Genomic DNA, 7500 nt, shown 5'->3' on the forward strand with positions numbered 1-7500 from the left:
TGACCGAGCATTGCCTAGGCCATGTGAGGCAAATGCCTAGGCCACGGGCACAATGACCGAGCATTGCCTAGGCCATGTGAGGCAAATGCCTAGGCCACGGGCACAATGACCGAGCATTGCCTAGGCCATGTGAGGCAAATGCCTAGGCCACGGGCACAATGACCGAGCATTGGCTTGGCCATGTGCGGCAAGTGCCTAGGCCATAGGCGGCAAGTGCCTAGGCCATGGGCACCATGACCGATCACTGCCTAGGCCATGTGCGGCAAGTGCCTAGGCCACGGCTACCATGACCGAGCATTGCCTAGGCCATGTGAGGCAAATGCCTAGGCCACGGCCACCATGGCGGAGCATTGCCTTGGCCATGAGCAGCAAGTGCCTAGGCCGTGAGCAGCAAGTGCCTAGGCCATGGGCACAATGACCGATCACTGCCTAGGCCATGAGCAGCAAGTGCCTAGCCATGACCGAAACCTTTGCTCAGGCCATGGGCACCAAGTGACCGAGCAATGCCTAGGCCATGGGCACCAATGACCGAGCATTGCCTAGGCCATGTGCAGCAATGACCGAGCATTGCCTAGCCATGGCCGAGCAATGCCTAGGCCATGTGCAGCAACTGCCTAGGCCATGAGCAGCAAGTGCCTAGCCATGACCGAGCAATGCTTAGCAATGGCCAGAGCCCTAGGCCATGGGCACCAATGGCGAGCAATGCCTAGGCATGGGCACCAATGATCGAGCAATGCTAGGCCATGGGCACCAAGTGACCGAGCAATGCTAGGCCATGGGCACCAAGTGACCGAGCACTTCCGTTGAATAGCCATGCCTAGGCATTTTGAGGTTAGTTGCCTAGGCCATGGGCGTGAAATGCCTACGCGAGGGCATTTTGAGGTTAGCTACCTAGGCCATGGGCACCAAGTGACCGAGCACTTCCGTTGAATAGCCATGCATAGGCATTTTGAGGTTAGTTGCCTAGGCCAAGGGGCATTTTGAGGTTAGTTGCCTAGGCCAAGGGGCATTTTGAGGTTAGTTGCCTAGGCCATGGGCGTGCATTGCCTAGCCACGGGCGCCTTATAAAGCCATGCGTGGGCATTTTCAATTTGGAGCAGATTTTTTACCGAGCATCGAAGCGTGAAACGCTAATTTAGGAGGTTTCTAAGGTAATTATATGATAGGGTGACCACGAGTCATAAAGGACAACCAACCGAAAGTCATCCAGACTCGGTTACCTCGATCGCTCCTTAGCACAAGCTATGAAAGGCTATACCTCAACTACCGATCCGGCATCCCGGGTAACCGTGCCCAAATACTTCGTAGAGTTGTTGGTGACGGTCATAGGGTAATTTTAACAAGGAACGGACACTAGATGCTTGGTTGGTCCCATCGACGCACCCACCACACACACACACACCCAGGCCGGGGCGGCGGCGCCGTGAGCATTTTCCACTCGGGACATATTTGCCCGAGCAACGAAACCTACAAATGCTCAAAACCATTGGTAGTGTGATATTAAGGTGCAAGGTGGGTGGAAAATGAGGTGGAGGATGCCCAAAGTGCCCAACACAACCCACACAAAGGGCACACCCACCACGCATAGAGACACCGCTCGCCCCGACGCGGTTTTCGAGACGAAGCGAGTCGAATAATTTTTTCTTGAGCCTAAAACCAACTACTCCAAGTTAGCTACCCAAAAATGCAAGGTTTGCACAATATCATCCGTGGTTTGTCCCCCAAAGTCCCCCAACACCGAGATCTAGGCAGCAGACGCGCCCGCAGAAAATGACCCGACATCGGAGACCCATAACTCCCTCAAAAAAATTCCAAATGACGAATTTTTTTTTCCAGCATCAAGTACTCCAAGTTAGCTTTCCAACCATATATCAAGCTCCCAAATTGAAGCTCATTTGGTCCTCCAAAACGGCGTTACAAAAACGTATCGCTATTCTGCACACCCAATGTTTCATGCTACAAGACCAAAACTATCAAAAAAGCCTCTATAGGGGGGAGTGAGGAGCTGGGCGGCTGGGCACCATGGTGCATGTTTGCGTATGAATAAGGACCCCTACTCCGAGGCGTGGGCATGGCAAGACCCTAAGATGAAAAAAAAATTTTTTTTTTTTTTTTTTTTTTTTCCGCCATCAAACCGTCTCGTCTCGGGGGCCGTGAGTGCACACGGGTTTCGGCATTGTTGGCTATAGCGGTTGGGCTAGGCATCATGGTGCATGTTGCCGTAGGCATAAGGACCCCTACTCAGAGGCGTGGGCATGGCAAGACCCTTCATCGAGAAAAAAAAATTCCGCCATGCATCATCCGTCTCGGGGGCAGTGAGAGGCACACGGGTTTTGGCATCGTTAGCGCTATTGTGGCCATCGTGTAAAATCCGCACAACCCGTGCCGTGGTAAATCACCATGACTCGGGGGAACTATCATAGACGAGATTGGGCATCGATTGCTTGAGTGACGGGTACACGAGGATGGCGTTCGAGTAAGACCCTTAGTCAGAGGCGTGGTGCATGGTGAAAAACATTTATTGTCCGTAAATTATTTTTTTTGAAAAAATTATTCTACATCGGGTTTGGGCATCGATGCTTGGCTGGGTGACGGGTACACGGAGAAGGCCATCGAGTAAGACCCACTTTTTTTTTTTTTTTAAAAAAATTATTTATTTCGAAAAAAATTCTTCTATGACGGGTTTGGGCATCGATGTCTTTGGAGTAGCGGGTACACGGAGAAGGCCATCGAGTAAGACCCTTTTTTTTTTTTTTTTAAAAAAATTATTTATTTTGAAAAAAATTCTTCTATGTTTGGGTTTGGGCATCGATGATGGTGGGTAGCGGGTACACGGAGAAGGCCATCGAGTAAGACCTTTTTTTTTTTTTTTTTTAAAAAAATATTTATTAAAAAATTCTTCTATGACGGGTTTGGGCATCGATGGCTTTTTTTTTTTTTTTTTAGGGTGAACCGTTAATGCTAGGGCCGGTGTCTTCTTCGCCCGCGTAAAATGATGTGGTGGGCTGACTAATGGTTTCTAGTAGATGCGGTTTGCTTTTTTAAAAAAGTTTTTTTTTTTTTTTTTTGAAAGATCACCACGCCTCGGAGGTCCCTTCTATGACGGTTGTCCCTCGTTGATCGGAATGTCCCTCGGTTATCGTTGCTCGGATTGTCCCTCGGTTTGGCGTAATTTGTGATGGGTTTGTCGGAAATCGGCTTTTGAGAATCGTTGCCCCTTGGGTTTTCCCTCGGAGTGATTAGGTGCTAATGAGTAAGGCCACAATCTTTAGTCGATAAGTAAGGATTGCAATGATGAGAGTCGTTAGCGAAGAAATCCGCTTGCTAGTGAGTTATCACAAAGACCAAGCCGATGATGATGATGCGATGTATGGGTAGTCATAATATTGTGTCCCGAACCGATTATATTGAGCGTTGTCTGATCACCATGTACTCTAATCGATGCTTTGTTTCTCGATTCTTTGATTTAAATCGCCTTGAGGCGGGTTGTCCCTCGTTGATCGGAATGTCCCTCGGAATGTCCCTCGGTTTTCGACGCTACATGTGCCTTGAAAGGTCGGACCCCGCAGCCCACGGGCTTTATTGATCCTAGTGCGTTAGGGGACATGTCTGGACAATGCATTGTTGCTCGGAATGTCCCTCGGTTTGTGCGGCTATGATGGGTTTGTCGGAAATCGGCTTTTGAGAATTGTTGCCCCTTGGTTTTCCCTCGGAGTGATTAGGTGCTAATGAGTAAGACTACAATCTTTAGTTGCGAAGTACGGATTGCAATGTGGAAGCCTAATTAGCGAAGAAGTCGACTTGCTAGTGAGTATACTCACCAAGACCAAGCCGATGATGCGCTAATCAAAATAATCTTATTGCGTCGGAAAAACCATTATTGAGCGTTGTTTGATCACCAAGTATTCTAATCGATGCTTTCTTTCTCGATTGCCGATTAAATCGCCCGTTGCTCGGAATGTCCCTCGTTGCCTAGAATGTCCATCGGAATGTCCCTCGGTTTTCGACGCTACATGTGCTTTGAAAGGTCGGACCCATGACCCACGGGCTTTATTGGTCCTAGTGCGTTAGGGGGAAATGTCCCGGACAAGGCATCGTTGCTCGGATTGTCCCTCGGTTTTTCGCGGCTAGTTGTGCTACGATGGGGTTTGCTTCCCGCACTAATGGACCTTTGTTGTGTCCTAGTGTGTTAGGGATAATGACCTCGTTACGGCGTTAGCGAATCGCGTGAGTGGCGTTAGGATTTATTGAGTTGGCGGGCTCTTTGCTTGTGCATTGAACCGTTCACTCGTAATCCGCTTGATGTTGCCTACAAGTGCTCCCATGGCCTTGGGTGAAGGAGTTTTCTGCGTTCGATGCCCATTGAAAGGTATTACGATGTCCTAAATGAGAGAGCTTCGCTTGATATTCCCTCGGGGGTGTCGGGTGAACCGTTCATGCTAGGGCCGTTGTCCTTCGACCCGCGTAAAATGATGTGGTTGGATGGGTAATGGTTTTCTAGATTTCTGCAGGATGCGGTATGCTTTTCGGGGGTTTGAACTAATCATTCGCCCATTCAATAGTTGTTGCTCAAGATGAGCATTTGTCGGTTCACGTTGACCGCCCGTTTGCTCGGGCGGCTCATGTGTGCCGTCGTCGATTGAGAAATGCTACCTGGTTGATCTGCCGGTAGTCATATGCTTGTCTCAAAGATTAAGCCATGCATGTGTAAGTATGAACTAATTAATTGTTGTGAAGCTGCGAATGGCTCATTAAATCGATTATAGTTTGTTTGATGGTTTTGCTACTCGGATAACGTAGTAATTCTAGAGCTATCGTGCAACATCGCCCGACTTACGGAAAGGGCTGCATTTATTAGATAAAGGTCAGCGGGCTTTGCCGTTGCTCACGATGATTCATGATAACTCGGCGGATCGCACGGCCTTTGCGCGGCGGCGCATCATTCAAATTTCGCCCTATCAACTTTCTATGGTAGGATAGTGGCCTACCATGGTGGTGACGGGTGACGGAGAAGTAGGGTTCGATTCGGAGAGGAGCACGAGAAAGCGGCTACCACATCAAGGAAAAGCGGCGCGCAAATTACCCAATCGACACGGGGAGGTAGTGACAATAAATAACAATCCGGGCTTTTTAAGTCGGTAATTGGAATAGTACAATCTAAATCCCTTAACGAGGATCCATTGGAGGGCAAAAGTGCGGTGCCGGCGTGACGCGGTAATTCCAGCTCAATAGCGTATATTTAAGTTGTTGCGATTAAAAAGCTCGTAGTTGGACCTTGGGGTGGGCCGCCGGTCCGCCATTCGGTGTGTGCCGGTCGTCTCGCCTCTCTTGCCGGCGATGCGCTCCTAGCCTTAATTGGCGGGTCGTGCCTCGTATTGTTACTTTGACGAAATTAGAGTGCTCAAAGCAAGCCTACGCTCTGTATACATTAGCATGGGATAACATTATAGGATTCAGGTCCTATTGTGTTGGCCTTCGGGATCGGAGTAATGATTAACGAGGGACGAGTCGGGGGCATTCGTATTTCATAGTCGGAGGTGAAATTCTTGGATTTATGAAAGGCGAACAAGCTGCGAAAGCATTTGCCAAGGATGTTTTCATTAATCGAAGCGAAAGTTGGGGGCTCGAAGGCGATCGGATCCGTCCTAGTCTCAACCATAAGCGATGCCGAGCCGGGATCGGCGGATGTTACTTTTAGGACGCCGGCACCTTATGAGAAATCAAAGTTTTGGGTTCGGGGGAGTATGGTCGCAAGGCTGAAACTTAAAGGAATTGTCGGAAGGGCACCACAGGAGTGGAGTGGAGCTGCGGCTTAATTTGACTCAACACGGGGAAACTTACGAGTCGGACATAGTAAGGATTAATGATGAGAGCTCTTTCTTGATTCTATGGGTGGTGGTGCATGGCCGTTCTTAGTTGGTGGAGCGATTTATGCAGTTAATTCCGTTAACGAGCGAGACCTCGGCCTGCTAACTAGCTATGCGGAGGGCCTCCTTCGCGAGCTAGCTTCTTAGAGGACTATGGCCTTCCAGGCCACGGAAGTTTGAGGCAATAACAGTTCTGTGATGCCCTTAGATGTTACGGGGCGCGCGCGCTACAGCGATGTATTCAACGAGTCTATAACCTTGGCGAGCAGGCGGGTAATCTTTGAAATTTCATCGTGATGGGGATAGATCATTGCAATTGTTGGTCTTCAACGAGGAATTCCTAGTAAGCGCGAGTCATCCGCTCGCGTTGACTACGTCCCTGCCCTTTGTACACACCGCCCGTCGCTCCTACCGATTGAATGGTCAGGTGAAGTGTTCGGATCGCGGCGACGTGGGCGGTTCGCCGCCGGCGGCGTCGCGAGAAGTTCGCGAACCTTATCATTTAGAGGAAGGAGAAGTCGTCGTAACAAGGTTTCCGTAGGTGAACTGCGGAAGGATCATTGTCGAAAACTGCCTTGTGGAGCGACCCGTGAACATGTTCAACCTCGTGGGTGTCGGGTCGTCGCTCGGTGCCTCGTGTGCCGGCCCGTCCCTATCCCAGCTGGGGGCGCTCACCGTGGGGCGTTTCCGGCAAAACAACGAAACCCGCGCGTAAAGCGTCAAAGAATACAAACTCTATGTGTGCGCTCTCCCCTTGCCGGTCGGCAGGCGTTGAAGCGTGCCATGTCTTAACAATAAGCGACTCTAAAAGCGGATATCTCGGCTCTCGCATCGATGAAGAAGCGTGGCGAAATGCGATACTTGGTGTGAATTGCGAGAATCCGTGAACCATCGAGTTTTGAGCGCAAGTTGCGCCGAAGCTTGGTGAGGGCACGTCTCTACAGGCGTCACGCATCGCGTCTCCCAAACCCCCCCGAGTGGAGGGGAAGGAGGATGGTCTCCGTGGCTCACCGGTCGCGGCTGGCCTAAAATCGGAGCCCTCGGCATCGGGATGCAGCGGCGATAGGTGGTGAACAAGGCCTCGGCCGAGCAAGCAACCCGTCGCGCGTCGCGGTGCCAAGGAGAGCTCGAAGGACCCTTTGGCGTTGCCTCGTTGCACCAAACCTTTGCGACCCAGGTCGGCGGGGCTACCGCTGAATTTAAGCATATCAATAAGCGGAGGAAAAAAACTTACAAGGATTCCCTAGTGTGGCGAGCGAGCAGGAATAGCCCGACTTTAAAATCGGACGGCCTTGCCGTCAGGTATAATCTGGAGAAGCGTCCTCTGCGGCGGGCCGGGCTCAAGTCCCCTGGAAAAAGGGCGCGCGAGAGAGGGTGAGCCCCGTCGTGCCGGACCCTGTCGCTCCACGAGCGCCCATCACCGAGTCGGGTTGTTTGAGAATGCAGCCCCAAGCGGGCGGTAAATTCCGTCAAGGCTAAATACGGCGAGGCAGATAGCGAACAAGTGCGCGAGGAAAGATGAAAAGGACTTTGAAAAAGAGAGTCAAAGAGTGCTTGAAATTGTCGGGAGGGAAGCGGATGGGGGCGCGTGCGCCCTGGTCGGATGTGGAGCAGTGTTAAGCCGGTCGCCCGA

At 50.9% G+C, this 7500-nt stretch overlaps 1 non-coding gene and 1 pseudogene across 1 annotated transcript in view; both read left to right on the plus strand.

Moving 5' to 3' along the window:
- The first annotated feature begins 6667 nt into the window (after positions 1–6667).
- On the plus strand, positions 6668–6817 carry LOC141639501 (5.8S ribosomal RNA; annotated as a pseudogene).
- A 217-nt stretch (positions 6818–7034) lies between these two features.
- LOC141639506 (28S ribosomal RNA) overlaps positions 7035–7500 on the plus strand; it is a 3259-nt gene continuing 2793 nt past the window's right edge. Inside the window, exon 1 of the ribosomal RNA XR_012542557.1 lies at positions 7035–7500. This exon is cut by the window's right edge and continues 2793 nt beyond it. This is a non-coding gene — a ribosomal RNA (28S ribosomal RNA).

The sequence above is a fragment of the Silene latifolia genome, unplaced genomic scaffold (genome assembly GCF_048544455.1).
Source record: "Silene latifolia isolate original U9 population unplaced genomic scaffold, ASM4854445v1 scaffold_424, whole genome shotgun sequence".
Lineage (NCBI taxonomy): Eukaryota > Viridiplantae > Streptophyta > Magnoliopsida > Caryophyllales > Caryophyllaceae > Silene > Silene latifolia.